The sequence below is a fragment of the Lutjanus erythropterus genome, chromosome 5 (genome assembly GCF_056507025.1).
Source record: "Lutjanus erythropterus isolate fLutEry1 chromosome 5, fLutEry1.hap2, whole genome shotgun sequence".
Taxonomy (NCBI): Eukaryota; Metazoa; Chordata; class Actinopteri; order Lutjaniformes; family Lutjanidae; genus Lutjanus; species Lutjanus erythropterus.
In genome coordinates, this window is record NC_139321.1 from 4638605 (window position 1) to 4655417 (window position 16813).

General features: G+C 40.1%; 3 non-coding genes across 3 annotated transcripts; all 3 read right to left on the minus strand.

The window, feature by feature from the left end:
• Positions 1-1556: 1556 nt before the first annotated feature.
• trnal-aag (transfer RNA leucine (anticodon AAG)) lies at positions 1557-1638 on the minus strand. The gene has a single exon. It is a non-coding gene; the product is annotated as a tRNA-Leu (tRNA).
• Positions 1639-2421: 783 nt separating this feature from the next.
• On the minus strand, positions 2422-2503 carry trnal-uag (transfer RNA leucine (anticodon UAG)). Its single transcript has one exon. It is a non-coding gene; the product is annotated as a tRNA-Leu (tRNA).
• A 12601-nt stretch (positions 2504-15104) lies between these two features.
• Positions 15105-15186, minus strand: trnal-aag (transfer RNA leucine (anticodon AAG)). The gene has a single exon. It is a non-coding gene; the product is annotated as a tRNA-Leu (tRNA).
• Positions 15187-16813: the final 1627 nt, after the last annotated feature.

Consider the following 16813-nt stretch of genomic DNA (forward strand, 5'->3'; position numbering starts at 1 on the left):
AATCTCACGAGAGTTTTGCAGATCTTTTGTTTCCTTTTAGATATGACCGGCCTACGCCAAGTGACAGACAGTACAACATGCCACTGCAGTTATGGCAGTGTCGCAAGAAAACAAAGCAGTCTCTGGATTCATCTATAGGGGTACGAGACTCTCTAAAACATCGGCATTTCACCTGGATGGGCGTGGTTTTGCAGGATGTGGCAGTGCACACCTCGGTGAGCTCATGGCCGAGCTCCCTCACCATCTCACCCCAAAGAGTATGCAAAAAAAGTGGGACTAAGTAGCCAAGTATAGGCTAGTTTTATTTCTGATGCTTGGAAAAGATGTCAAATTAGCCTGAATAATACACACACACACACACACACACACACACACACACACAATGTGAGATAAGATAAGATAAGACTATTTTGATGCTCATGAGCATTGTAAGATGGTTTGGGCAAGATACTACACTGATTTCAGATTACAGACCCCACATCTTGGTTAATTTTTCTTCATCTTGTAGTATTTAGTTTGTTTAGTTTGTTTAGTTGTATTTAGTTATTATATTATTAATTATATATAATTATAATATAATTATATTTTCCAGCATAACATTATGAAGGTGGATTTGAGAATTCATCTACAGGTGAAAGTCATTTGAAAATCTGCAGGGAAGTCTGATCGTGTAAGTGTATTTTGAAAAACTGATGATCAAAAAACAAAAAAAAAAAGGTTACTGTCAGGCCTGAGGTCTTCTGTAGGTTTAGTTATGGGGTTAAGGCAAAGAATAAGTCCATAAACAACATTTTAGGTTATGGTTTTGCTAACTTACCCAGAAAATGATGAGACAACCCAAAATTTTTAGGGATCCCCACAGGAAGAATGCCCATTGTCCTGATGGCCCATTTTTCCAAAACCTCAGTAGTCCAAAAAATGGACCAAAGCCCATTTGTCTGACAGCCTGTTATCTGAAAACAAAAGCCCGCTGTTTTGAAGGTCTGCCATTTTGACAATAAACACTCTCTCTGGAGTTTTTTCCATTAATACCTTACCTTAACTTTGTCAGGAGATTGCTGTCATCATGGTAACAATAATAAACAGACCACATGAATTTGACAGTCCCTGGAACTTCATCAGACCTTGTTTTGAGAAAGCATGAATAGATTGTATTAATGAGTCTCTGTTATACTCTTTGTTTTTATTTTTGTATTATTTGTTCATTTGTTTGGTTGATTATTGTGGTCAGTGTCACTTTTTGTTATTGAAAATTATGAAGAAAAACAGATCAGTCATAAACATGTGGATAATTATGTAAGTTGGTTAGGTTTAGGACATAAAACTACTTGGTTCAGTTCAGAAAAATCATGTCTGTTTACATAACTGCCAGTTACATTACACAGGTAAGTTTGCAGCAATGGACTTCTGCAGCAACCTTCCAGTACACAACACAGTTCTGACGCTACCTGAGATCCATTATTTTGAGTATGGAATGGTATACAATGACATGAGTTTGGTTTCCTGCAGGAACCCAGAGACTGTGAACTGAAACTCTAAGCTCCTAAAGACAACGATGGCAGTGATGGGATTTGAACCCACGCCTCTTGAGAGACTGGAGCCTTAATCCAGCGCCGTAGACCACTCGGCCACACTACCTCTCGTCCCTTGTGTGCATCCAGTGGTTTAACCAAAAGATAAAAACACAAAATACTACAAATACTACAAATACTTATTGCCCACAGAGATATCAATTACTGCCATCTACATCTACTGAGTGCTAACCTCAAAAATTAACCTTTGGCTGACACTGATATCTTGTTGCAACTCTTGTTTTGGTCAGTTTGCGGCACCAATCACCCACTGACTCTATGCAATGAAAGCCCAGAAAGGAGAAAAGATCTGATTGGCAGAGGCTGAAATCCAGCCATCTCCTTCCTAGAGACTATAGTTTAAATCCAGCGTAAATCTAAGATCTTGGCAGTGGGTGTATTAAATTGAGCCCAGCCAATGGGCAACATTTTCCACTAGCAGAGGATGGATGCAAATCCTTAACCTCTGGGTTATGGGCCCAGCATGTTTCCACCACCCCACTCTGCTCTCAGTGAGGTGTCAATCTGCAATCTGTGATTCCAAACAAATTTCTCATCTGTCAGCGTCTTAGAAGTATACAATAAATCAAATGGGCAGGGAAAAAAGAAGACACCATTACTCAACTATTTTTCGAAGGAAATGTACTGGCAATCAGTGTGCCCAAGTGGAAATATTTATATCTGAAGAATTAACTTGTGCGCTTTCATTATTTTTCATTAGGTTCTACAACATGAAACATATAGTTTTGACACTGCAAGATCCTTTTTTTGAGTATGGAATGACTTTTGCAGATCTCCTGCGAAAACCCAGAGACTGTGGACTGAAACTCCAAGCTCTTAAAGATGATTATGGCAGTGGTGGGATTTGAACCCACGCCTCCACAGAGACTGGAGCCTAAATCCAGCGCCTTAGACCACTCGGCCACACTACCCCATATCCTGCACTTTTATTGGCTAGGACCAGTGGTTTAAAGACAAGAATAACATGCAAACCAATCAGAAGCTAATTTGTCATTGTCCAAACTGATGTCAACAGCAGTGGAACATCACTGCCATCAACAAGTACTGAGCACTAAGCGATGCTGGCAGCAATGTTACACCTGTCCCTGCTTGGACGAGAAGTATTTCTTAATAATGCAAACTCAAACATTCACCTTCGGCCACCACTGATATCCAGTCAACCAGCAACCAAAACAACAAAATGAAAGCCAAGGCACAGTGGAACCACCTTAGCCTTATTCCATTACAGAGGAATGGCAACAACAGATTTACACAAGTGATTGAGAAAAACATCTGACCAGCAGCGATGTTGTTTTAAGGTTTTAACAAACTTGGGATCCACAGAGGTCCTTCAGTATACAGTCGTGGATGTGCATAAAAAACATTAAGCTGATAAGTCCAGTAGTATTCAAGATCAGCTCCGGACAAGATGCAGATCAGTTGATCACACACACAAACTCAGGTATGCAGTCTCTCTCTCTCTCTCACACACACACACACACACATACACACACACAAACAAGTCATCATAGAATCACAAACTGCCACCTTTATGCATTATAGGAGCACAGTTAGAGAGTCGTGGCGCTCTCCAAGGTGCTGATCCTGCTGCTGAGAGCAGAGAGCTGTCAGAGCGCTCTGCTTCTCTCCCGCCCGCATTAATGAGAAGAGCTCGGCTAAATAAACAGACAAATTGTTCCAAACGGTGTCATGATGTTGAATAGCAGCAAAACACGTTATCCTTCTCAAAGACATGAACTCACACACACACACATGACTGATGCATCCTTCACATCTTAACAGTGAATTTTAACATAACAGTAGCATACATTTGTTGGTCTATACAGTTTCTTTTAGAATGTTAAGCTGCACTTTGTAGAAAAAAAGAGTCCATGGGATTGAACTTATTCTGACCAGCTGAGCTCTGAGTGCGCTTCTTGCTGGAATTCATAGCATAGTCAGCATGAATGGGTGTGTGTGTGTTTGAGAGAGAGAGTGACAGAGAGTGACACACAGAGTGGAAGAAAAGGTGGACTACTGAATGCAATGCTTCTGTGAGTTATTAATAATTTACTCTGCTTTGTCACTGGACCCATCTGCCCAAATCCATGACAGTTTATAGTAAGTTAACCCAAACCTGACTGACCCACGCATCACTACCAGGCAACAGTGGAGCTCTGTGGTACAAAGGACTGTAGGAAGATCTATCAGACTTTGGATTAGGGCTGCAGCTAACTGCAGTAATACACTGCCTGGCCAAAAAAAAGTCACGCACTCTAATGTTTCATTGGACCGCCTTTACCTTTGACTACCGCACAGATTCATCATGGCATCATTTCAATAAGCTTATGCAATGTCACATTTATTTCTGTTCAGAGTTGCATTAATTATTCGTTTTTTGTATGGTAGGTACTAAGCATGATGGGCACATCGCTTCATCCGCCTCTCTTCTTACCCTGCTACATGACCTTTTTCCATCGCTCCAGAGTCCAATCTTTATGCTCCCTAGCAAACTGAGGCCTTTTTTCTGATTATCCTCACTGATACTGGGTTTTCTTAAGGCTACGCAGCTGTTTAGTCCCAATCCCTTGAGTTCTCTTCACATTGTGTGTGTGGAAATGCTCTTAGTTTCTACTGTTGATCTTTTATGATTTGATTTTACCAAACTGATCTCTGATCTTGACCATTCAAGAGTAACATCTTTTCCACGACAGGATATGTCTTCTGACATAGTTGTTTAATAAATGATAAGCAGTGCACTGCATCATTTAGGGTTAAATGATTTGTTGTCAGGTGAAACATATTAATCACTTCAGTAATTATCCAGTGGAAAGCTCTTAACTATTTGCTTGGTTAAATCCAGGCAGTGTATATGACATATGATATTATTGGAAATGCCCTCATAGCTAACAGTACAAAAAAAGCTAACAGTACAAAAACAGGCTTGAAGTGCAGTGAGAAAGAGTGATGAGAGTGTGACAGAGATGAGTCTTGTTTCAGTCAGTGCAGACAGCAGCACTGACTGAAAACACAGACAGAAAAGAAAAGAAAAGAGCTGCAGTGGGTGTAGCCTGGGCTTCAGAGAGACACAGTTTGATCAAATAATGTCACAGAAAGATGAATTCACTGAGTTACTGTAATTCAGTCCCACATTACATCTGCAGCCGTTTCTAAGTTTATCCCTCCACCTATCTTTTTCCCAGAATCTTTTTTTTCTCTCTCTCTCCACTTCCTCAAGACAGTGGCCTAATGTGAACTTTACTGACAGTAATGACAGCAGCATCTTTCACTCAGTTACGAACATCAGATTGGGAGTGAGTCTGTCTTTCAAGACTGGCAGCATAATGGGAACTGTTATCAACACTGATTGTGATACCATTTATCCACCTTTCATATCAACCAGTCGTTTGGAGTGTGAGCCATTAGCACTAATCTACCACAATGATGAAGAGGACACTAAAAGGCTTCATGTGAAAACAGCTCAACAAATAGAGGAAACACAATGAAATATTCTGATAAATATTACGCAGTAGGAAGATAATGGGGATAGGGTATAATAAACACGCTTTGATTCAAACTACAACAAATTGCGAGGTATTAAGCTATGTTCATTCGCTAAAAACTGGAAGTGAAGAAAATCTCACTACAGTAACCATGAATCATATGAAAAATTGATATGTTCTTAAAGGGTTACTTTGGTGTTTTTCAACCTGGACTCTATTTTTTCATTTATTTAACTGAGAACAAGTTTATCTTGAGTTGTGCCACTGCAACGTGGTGAAAAAAACACCTTATTTCCTATAAATTCTCCACAATAAAAGACCTCTATTATGTTGTCTTTTGAAGCTACAAAATAAGGAAATGTTGGGTTTTCATCAGCAGCCCCCTGATAGTTGAAGAAGATTGAATTTGAAAATTCAAATAATCAGTCGGGCAAACTAGTTGAGCATTTTTTTTTCCTTTCCCAGAAAGTGTGTATCATAGTTACAGGATAAAACAGATAGAAGCTTAAAATAATGCACAAGGAGAACATTTCAATGAATTATAAATGAGCGGTTGGTAAACGAGTTTCAGCTCTTGTTTTTTAAGCTGTGTCATTCTACAGTGAGCAATGCAACAGCATGACAGGCTGGAAATTTCGCAAACTGAGTCTCTAAATCATCACAAACCACAAAGCTAACTGTGACGGAAGCAGAGAAGAGTGATAGAAACCAAGAGCAGGTAATGCTCTGCAGCCACTTGACCCGGGCGCACCGGAGTGCATCAGAGTGCACCGCAGCGCATCGGAGCGTGCAGTTACAGTAGGCGGCGCTTTCTTGTTTCCTTGCTCTTGTATTTACTGCTGACAAGCTCAGATTGTTCTTCTAAGTGTCTGACACCCTTATTAAAAGGATCGTGACAGTGAGAGACATAAAAAGTGAGACACGTATTTCCTCTGGTTTGAGTCATTTTTGTTAAAACAACAGTGAGCAGCTGTTTTAGGACATTTTGAAGAAATTTCAATGAATTTATATATTTGTGCGCAGTTAAAAGAGCATTTTGTGAGTTGGAGCTAATTAACCCAATTAAATGGGTTGAGATCCTGTTTAATATACAACCTATGTTTGAAGTGAGCGGTTTCCCCCTTGCAGGATGTGCCCAACCTTGTAAACTGACAACAACAACCGAAGACAAGTCCTCTGCCTGTTATCCTGGAAACTAAGGCCCACTGCTCTGAAATAACACACAATGAATGACAATTTAAGTGGCTGCCCATCTCACTGCCTGCCAAACTCCATTAACATTTTGCTCAATTCAACAGTTATAAACATTTACGGCCTCTACAAGATTATTGATGATTTCTTATGACTCATATACAGACACCCACTCACTCTGCAAAAATTCAGCACTAGTTTGAACTCCAGTTAATGTGAAACAGACACATAAGACAGTTGTTCCGGTCTGGAAGGAAAAAAAAAATGGAAAGGGGGACACAGCGACTGTAGCATTCATGTAAAGTGAAGCGAGTATTTCCACTTAACATGTTTCCCTAATCTCTGATGACACATCTTGGTAATTTATGACAATAAATATATTACAGATTTCTCCTTTAAAGTTTCATGTCTTCAGTAAGAACCAAGATGCTTGGACCTGACAGCCAGACAGGGAAGTAAGAAGGTACTGAGAGACAGACTAACACATTGTTTTCATCTTTTGAAGGATTTGCTGATGATAAGAATTTTCTTTTTTTTTACAGGCAAAGTGATATCAAAGGTTTCACCTATTCATGTGAATCTGACATTCTGAAACACTGAATTGCTTATTTCTGAAGAGTGATAAAAGAGCTACAGGAGCTGTGGAGGCTAAGTGAAGTGAAAGACAGATGAATGAGGCTGATGAGGAAGACAAAACTTGTGATCTTTCCTAGTGGCTGCCTGACCAAGGTGAGACAACAGCGCTCTCACCTTTCCTCACTCAACACAACACGCAGTGACGCAGTTACACATGTGAAATTACCATGTGCTTAAACATTCAGGACATCCAAATGCATCATTTCATCCTCTCAAGACACAGAGAGGGGCTGCAGCAGTGACGATCATCCTGTCCTCAGCTAATTGAGCTGCTGTAGAATCACTCAGTGAGCCCAAATTAAATTCTGGCGTGGGCATGATCACTGCTGGGAAATCTGTGCATCGGAAGTGAGCTAACTGAAACTCAAGAGGGAAACACAAAAACCCGTCTCCTGAGAAAGTCATTCCACTTTCAATCTTTCTTTCTCCGTCAGTTATTTGTAATTTTGTTCAGTGAAGATTTATATATTTTTTTTCCTTTTGTTAGTCACAGCAACCTTTTCCCTTAAGAGCCGAGATAAAAACAGGCCTGAGGCCTTCAGTCTGACTCAGTGACACACACACACACACACACACACACACATAGACCTGTGTTTCATCAATAGGAACATTCATTCATAGTGACTTTTAGATTTTTTTGTTTTTTATTTCAGTGGCCTGCTGCTCCCACGTTTCTCGAGGGTTTTGTTTAAAGGGAAACTTTGCTGTGTTTATCCAGAGGTCAGTGTCAAAGATATGCTGATAGGGTTTTCCATTCAGACAAACAAACAGGACAAATATATTCTTCTTGTTCTTTCCCTCACTCTATTTATAGCCTAGCAGCATGGCTGCAGGGATGGAAATGTCACCCAGTGCAACACTTTGGTACAGAAACATCTCAACAACTATCGGATGGTCTGTCATGAAATCTGGCACATATACCTGTTATACTCATTGTCCCCAGAGGACAAATCCCACTGACTTTGATGGTCTTTTGTCCTTTTTTTTTTATCTAGCTCTACAATACCCCTTTTCCACCAAATGAGCTCCAGTTCTTGAACCAGTTCATTCAATATCCATCCCTTGGCACTAGCGAAACAGCCCACTTTTTTACCAACTTTTGTGATGACACGCCCACTTTGGTTCACACTTTAGGTCCAGGAAATCCTGCTATGTTTTGGTGCCAGCTGAGAACCAAGTTTTCATGTTTTTGGTCGAAATGGTTCAAAATTAGGTGCAGGAACTGGAACGGAACCCGTTCCATGTTGATGGAAATGGGGTACAAGCAGAGAAGAACCCTTTAGAGAATGACAAACATATAAGCATTTTCAAATGTTGTTTATGTAATTATCTAAATTAGTTGTTATTTATTTCATTCAATAATAAACAATAAACTGGTGTTTTTTAGCTTGAATTTCAAATTGTACATGGCATTTGAAGAAGTGGACCTTGAGCTAAAACAAAAACAACTTTCCGCTGAGGTATTCTTTTATTTGTTTATTCAGATTTTACAGACTTTCAAAGGTATTTCATGCACCAGTTGAGATAATCTGTGTCTCTATCAACTCCAATTCTAAAAGAGTTGGGAAATTGTTCAAAATGTAAATAAAAACAGAATGCAATGATTTGACTTTTCAACCTTTGTTCAATTGAATACAGTACAAAGATAAGATATTTGATGTTCAAACTGATAAACTTCAAATATACATACATACGTATGAATTTGATGCCTGCAGCAAGTTCCAAAAAAGTTGGATCGGGGGCATGTTTACCACTGTGATACTTAAGCTTTTCTTAGAACAGAGCAACAAACAAACTGCTTTTTGATCTTAAAGGGAAAAAAAAACACTGGAGAAAAAATATATCCTCTCTGTTCATCTATTATCGACCTACAGTATCTATGTGTAAATATGGAACTTGTTGCTTGTTTATCTGGATGGTGAATGTTGGATAAACCGAAGCAGTAATGAAATAAATGTGAAATGAACCAGCAGTAAATGAGACAGTGAGCAACTGTTCTTTACTTTTATTCAGTTACTGCTGGCCTCCTACCTACTTTACCTGTCAGATGTGCACAGGTTTGGTTTTTCAAAGTTTTTTTTTTTTTTCTTAAATCCGGAAAACACTACCATGATTTTTGCTGAATACATTATGCCTCTCACAAGGATTCATCCTTTTTTTTTTTATTTTATTGACCCAATGGCCCATCCAGCAGTGCTAAAACTTTTTACACAAATATGTGGCAAAAAAATAGAAAAGAAAAAAAGAAACGTTTTGACAGTCAGTGAGCTCAATTTCTTTTACTTCAGCTGTGAGGCTCACCGGCAAAAATATGTATTTTTTAATTTTGGCAGAACCAGGCCAGCTGTTACCCAGAGGTGAGCTGCTTGCCAAACCCCCCGATTTCCCCAGGAGACTCCTGATTTTCATTGCCCTCTTCCTTTGTCCTCTGAGGATAAATGTTCTCCTGTATTGCTCCCAATTTAAGACAGATTTTGACACCTCTTTTTTTGTAACAACCTGTTTCTTTCACTTGCCCTAAGTTTGCTGGGTTTAGCACCACCCAAGACATTTGTGACTGGTTTGAAGAAATGCAAACAAGGCATTTTGGGTTTTTTTTTCCTTCTAAAGGAAAACATGCCCGTGTGGAGCCAGACCTTTCTTTCTGGAGAGACGCGTGGTTAAGACTAAAGCTAGGCTAACCATGTCCTGACTCCAACACCTTGCATCACTCACCTTCTTAGCACCCATGGTGGCAATGAAATTTGCGAAAAACACAAAACAGCCCTCTCTAAAGCCAGTGTTTGTTTTGTCTGTTCTGGGCCACTGTAGAAACATGGTGATGCAACATGGCGACATCCATGGAAGAGAAGGTAAGGTAAGGTAACAAAAGGTAACAAAAACAAGGATTCTTAATGTCTGGTGATTATACATTAATGAAGACATACTTATAAATATTATATTCCATATCTGTCATATTATGCCCATAAATCCCCGTAAATTGGACACACTGGTCCTTTAATTCACAGATGTGAAATTCATATCAATCTTCTCATCCCACTCTCTGAAAGATGGTGAATAAGACAGTCAATTTATGAGAAAAATACAGAGATTATTTATTTAAGACACTAAGACAGAGACAAAAGAAAATAAAAACCAAAGAGAGACATGTCGTCAGAGCTTTGCATTTATTATTTATTCTGCAGTAGTCTGGGCTTTAGGATTGGCCGCTGACGGAATAGAGGAAACATAATCAACATGTTTGTTACTCTCTATCTCTGTATATATGTGCGTATGTATTTGTGTGTGTTGTGTCTGGTAGTCCGTGGGCCGCTCCAGCAGGCCTGAGCCTGTGTGATGCTCGTCAGTCTGTCACACTGGATGACTCCTGATGCGACAGCGGCGGCTCTGGCCTCAAATACCCCTGAGATGGAGAGAAGAAAGGCAGGGAGATGGATAGGGGGACAGAAAGAACAAGAGTGATATACAGAAAGAGAGAGAAAGTCGCTGCGTGTGTGAGAGTGAGAGAGGTGTGTCAGCAAAGGGCCTCGATTTCCCCGGAGACACGCTGACAGAGAGACAGAGAGACAGAGAGACGGAAACACTGAGAGGTTTGGGTTTGGAAAACAGAAAAGTGCCAATTCTTCCTCCTAAACTGGACAGCTTCCAACAGGCCCTGCAGCACACAACATCAGCAGCAAATATCTGCAGGAACTTTGTACCAAAGCAGCTACAAAGCAAAGCGTGTATACAGAAATAGACCCTTGAATGTTTAAATGTTTGCCTTTATGAGGCTGAGATTCCACTCGGCCTGGCACTTCTGCACCACGCTTTTGATCCGTCCTTCATGCGGCTGCAGGTCCCATAAGCAGCATTTCAGAAGCATTTCGGCAGGAGAGCTTTTTTCCCAACTGATTATGTTTACTTGCCCAGATTTTGTTGATTTGGTCCTCTTCCCTTGCTTTTTTGTGCTTCTACCATGCATAAGTAGGTTATGTCTTTTCTGTCTGTCTTTAGGATCACGAGTCAGCACAGGGTCTTTTGTTTTGAAAATTGGCTGCACTGTCTCTGTTTTTTTCTGTGTCTGACTTCCTGCCCGCTTCATCTGCCCTGTGCATATTGGCACAAAATCTGTCAAAAGTAGACTCGTCAAGTATTTGAAATGGAGCGGAGCAGAGACCTACTTCTGAGATGCGCCAAAATGCTGCCGGTGGAATCACCAGCATTGTGTAGAATGGAAACGGTAAGTTCTGGCTGACATGGAATCTGGTCATTAGTCGGTCAATCTGTCTGTCCATTACTGTTCATTTTGCAGAATGTATCTCAATAACTACTGCCATCCATCCATCCATCCATCCATCCATCTTCTTCTGTCTCTCTGGGTTTAGGACATGTGTAGCCATTGTTGTTGCAGGCTAAACAGAGTGTTCAAGATGTCCTTCTCCCCAGTAACATTTTCCAGCTCCTCCTGGGGGATCCCAAGTCATTCCTGGGCCAGATGGGATATTTAATCCCTCCAGTGAATTCCGGGTCTACCCTAGGATCTCCTGCCATATCGATATGCCTGGAAAACTTCCAAAAGAAGGTGCCAAAGAGGCATCCTAATCAGTTCCTAATCAGAACAACCCGAGCTGGCTCCTTTCAATGCAAAGGAGCAGCGGCTCTCTCCAGATGTCTGAGCACATCACCGTATCTCTAAGGCTGAGCATATCTTACCTTGCAAGGCAGCTGGATCATGATCTTGCCAGGTTTCTAGTTATCCTTTGCATCTGCACCAAAAGTGGCAGCTACGGGCGTGGTTTTAGGTGTGACAACAGCGAGAAGCATACATGGAAGCAGCTCTTCTGTTACAAACAATGGTGGCTCCTGAAGAGGTTAGTGTAGATAGTGCAATAGCATTACTTTTAACACAGCTGGAGAGTATCCTACTGTGTCATGTGGTTCATTGATCTGAAGTTAGCCTGTATTAGCTGTGATAGGCCAAATGTTTTTTTAAAGTGCCCTTTTCCAAACATTTTCCAAGGTTGACTTCCCAGATGTGGCATGTCAGGTTAGAGCACATCCACCCTATGGAGGAAATTTATTTTGGCTGCTTGTATCTGCAGTCTCATTCGTTCAGTCAATACCCAAAAGCTTGAACCGACAGGTTAAGGTTGAAAAGTAGACTGACTTCTCAAGAGTATTACTTTGCCAGACTCAGCTCCCTCTTCGACACAACAATCCAGTACAACATAACAATTACTACTGACACCGCACCTATCGTTTTTTAAGCAAGTGCTGATTAGGCATGGCCTCTCACAAAAGAATTTCCTAGACCCCCACCAAGCTGTTTTCAAAAAGCCCTTTCAACCACAGCCTTCCTTGCAGTGACAGAAGTTCTCCAAAGCAACCTTCTAGGTCGTCCTAGAAGGTCGACCGAGACCTGTCCATCACCACTGACAACACCATGTGCTGCCACCTGGGATGGCGAAGAACCAAGGAGTCACCTTGAATGAGGAACCATTGTTCTTGTAAAACATCACAGCAGTAGCCCACTAGCGTCAATTTACAACATCAGGAGGATTCTCCCATCTCTCATCAGGGAGATGACCCAGGTGCTCAAGCAGGTAAGTCTTGTCACCCCCCACCCCCCACACACACACACCTGGACTGCTGCAACTCCCCCCTTAATGGGAGTCCAGCAATTCAAGAATGACGTGTTTTTGTTGTTCCACAAACAATGCAATGCAATGCAATGAGAATAATTTTAAAGGTTGGAATAGAAAAAAGACCTCATGCACAAACGGCTAAGTAAAGACTCATCAATACTAAATAAATATTACAAAGCACATTAAAGCTGACATATGGGAGCCGTATTTAGGGCAAATTAGCACTTCCCCACACAGCAAAGTTAGTGTCACTGTGGTCCCAGAACACCACAGGACTGCCACAAATGAACTGCAACCTAATTTAAATATGCAAAAAAAAAAAAACATTTGTTGATGTTGATGTGAGCTGCAGAGAGAGAGAGAGAGTATAGGTTGAGTCTCCACGGTTTGCAGATAGCTGTGGGTGTCACGTGATCTAACGCAGAGAACGCCGCCAAGAGTGTTGTGACAAATCAGCTGTTATCGCAGATACTGCTGACTGCATCACACAGACATCAGCCTCCATCAACACACACTTCAGAGTTATATACGCAGGAAGGAGACAATGTGTCATGATATACTGCTGAAGAGATAGAACACGTTATCAAGGCGAAGGTTTCGTCTCTTTGATACAGTTTGAATAAATCATTTGTTGTGTGTGTGCATGCAGCTACTGCAGAGTGCATTGAGGAATTATTATTGAGTGTTTTAAACTGAATGAACTGTTGCATGTTTGTCACAGGTATAACTTAAACCAGCTGATTGAAGTGAAACAAAATGGCATTTCAGTCTGATAATCAGGCTATACCCAATGTCAAAAGACTTATGACTGTAAGTTGTTACATGAAAATTCATAGATTTTGGTAAAATGCAGCTAAATAAAGCAATTATTATGAGGTATTGTGATTTTAAAGGAGGCGCCATGGAATAGCATGTTTGCGAAGTAAGAATACGTATGACTGTATGACTGTATGGATGGTCAGAGAAGAGATAGATTTTCCCGCAGGACTGGGTTCAGTGGACCTTCTTACATTTTTTTCTGCTTTGAAAACTTGTCACTATAAGAATATATTGTAACTGTCATGAATCTGAGCTGAACACAACCACTGATCTCGATGAAGCTGCAAACACAAAACTCTTTTTCAGAAAGTTTTCTTTTAAGCCTTCAGGAGGTGACTGTTTCATACTTTGGTTGAACTATCACTTTTGAGCAAACAGTAGCTTCAGAATATATAGAAATACATTACCTCCAACTTTAACACAAGATACACAGACAAAAATATTTACTGGACATAAAGGGTGTAAAAGGTAGCTGGTGGAGATTTAAGTCAGAATAATTTAGCAGCAGGCTGACAGCTCATCTTCTTTGTCTTTCTTTTTTGTCTCGTTTTAAAGGGAATTGTCACTGTAACTCTAATTTATAATTTAAGCTACAGTAACCTTGGTCACTTTTAAACCACAGAAAAAACTCATTGCTCACAAATGAAAAATGAAGCACTTCAAGTAAATTCAGTACACTCTGAGTTTATTAAATGTTTTTTTCTGTTACAGTCCCACTAGGCCTGGCGAGATCATTAGATTAAAGTGGCCAGTGTAAGCAAAAATTAGCAACCATATTTCTTCAACATTATTTGCTGACTCTTCTCTGTTATATGACATTATAGCTTGTCACAGATAAACATTTCTCTAACTATGTCACAATATAAAAACAGGAAGTAAATCATCATCACTTGTGCTTGTGTTTCTGTGTTTCCAGTTGAGCAAAAGTGTTGTAAAAGTAACAAAAGAGATGTATAATGAGTGTGTGTGTGTGTGTGTAATGCACATCTATGTAATCAGTAACGCTTTTGTTTTGTGAGTGACAATGAAAGTAAATACATATTGTGCTTTATCTACTGTGGGAATCCATAAAATACCCACCTGTAACCTGTTAAAGCATGAGTTTTGTCAATGTGCAGAATTGTATCAGTGTCTTTTTTAGCTCATAGTGTTAAACAGATGTTTTGTCACGGAAGTTCAAGAGTAAATGTGGGTGCTTATAAAGATACCTGTGTCATTCAGTATCCATAGCCTGCAGCATGCAGCCACTTTACTCACATGTGCTTGTGTTTCTGTATTTCCAGTGAAAAAGGAGGAATAAAGGGATTCTTTTAAAGTTATGCACGCCTGGACGTCTGTTCTGCGTCCAAGTGCAACACCCATAATGTTAGATGGTGTGACATGGTGAGGAGCATGGATTAAATTGTTTTTCCCGAAAATGAGACATTTTCTATTCTGAGAGTACAAGCTCACTATTCCAGGACATGCACTTGTTATTAAGGTATAATTTCAGCAATATCAGCTCTTAGATTTGCCAGTGTTTGCAGCTGTTTGCAACTAATGAGCCTTACTTTGAATATTTCAGACATGCAGCAGGTGTGGCACTTTTATTAACTATGAACAACAAAGAGAATTGTCACTGGTTATGTTAACACAAACTAAAAAAACAGGCTCAACCATTCACTTTGACGGTCAAACTCTGCAGTTGCATGCAGCTCAGAACATCAGGTGATATTTCTTGTGAGAAGGTGTTAAGTGATATGGCAGATATTGTCAAATGGCAGTGGTGGGATTTGAACCCACGCCTCCTGAGAGACTGGAGCCTTAATCCAGCGCCTTAGACCACTCGGCCACACTACCTGTAAAAGGAAAGATAAATAGCTTAACTTGAGATGTTTCAATGAAACTACGCACCATCACTGGAAGGTATTAGTGGATGACATAAACTGCGTGGGATGTGAAAAAGGTATGGTAGCCTGGTGACAGATTATTGCAATTAGCAGAAGATGGTTTCCATCCATAGACTCTGGGTTAAAAGACCCTGCAGGTTTCCACTGCACCACTTTGTTCACCAATTTAGGGCTCAGGGCTTGTGTAGTTTACCAGAAATGAGGAACTTGAGTCACATGATGACTTAAGTCACACTTATCTCACAAAATTGAGGACTTGAGACTTAGTTGACTAACATTGCTTAAAGACTTGAGTTGACTTTGACTGCATTTTCCTGGTCAGACCAGCAGAGGCCAATGTGTGGACCATCTATCATGGAGCTGACTTACGTTAACCCAAATATAATGAAGTTTAGATTCATTGTCGATGGTGGTAGTAAGAAGAGAACAGCAGTGTGAAACACCCGAGACATAGGCCGAGTAAACTTTTCATCATCACTGTCTTTTAATTGGTTTAAATATGGAAACCTGGGCAGGTCATCAGAATGATTTCTGACTTGTGACTTATTGCAGGGACAGGATTACAGGTTTCTGCATACCTATTTTACCAATTCTCTTCCACTGAACCTTACTAAGAGTTTCATGCAGCTCAGAATTATGCCAAGTTATTGTATAATAGATGGCAAATGTTCTCAAATGGGATTTGAACCCCCACCTCATGAGAAAATGGGGCCTTAATGCAGCACCTTAGACAACTTGGACACACTACCCGAAAGCAGGTGTTGTTTTATTCAAAGCTGGCTGTTGATCTTTTATAAAGTAGGAGGAAAAAGTAAATTGTCAACCATTATGTTAACAGAAACTGAAACACATGCCCTAATTTAGCAGTGTTTGTCTTTGAGCTAATGAGCAATACAGATTTTTGTATACTCCACACACTGAACATTAGTAAGAAGTGTGCACAGCTCAGAAAAATGTCAGGGCATCACCTAACAAATTCATAACATTTTCAGATTTCTTTGCTTTGATGGCCAATCTTTTAAAGTCATGATGCCTACAAGTGTTCTTTTTTCATCTACAGATCGATACAAGTTTCTGCACAACCCATTTACCAATCCTCATACACAGAACATTACAAAGAGTTTCATACAACTCAAAATTATGCCAGGTCATGACAGATGGCTAGCACTGACAATGGTAGGATTTGAACACACATCTCCTGAGAGACTACAGCCTTAATCAGCACCTTAGACCACTCAGTCCCAACTCTTCAAAGTTCTGTTTTTCTGCAGGGTCATGGTGAGGCTCCAAGGCAATCAGTGGCTACTAAATCACTGCTGCCCAAGAAATAATCCCATCCAACACTCCTCCTTGGGTTTTCATCTCCAGTTTTTGTGCCAAACTAAGCTAATCAGCCACTAGGTGTAACTTAATAATTATTGTACAGACAAAAGTTTTAAATCTTCTCATCTAACTTATGAATAGCTTCTGTGTCTAGTCAATTGCTGTTGACAGAATAAATAAATAAATCACTCACGATTGTTTAATGCAAAAAATAACCCTCAAATAAAAAAAATAAAATAGTCATATTTTGATTA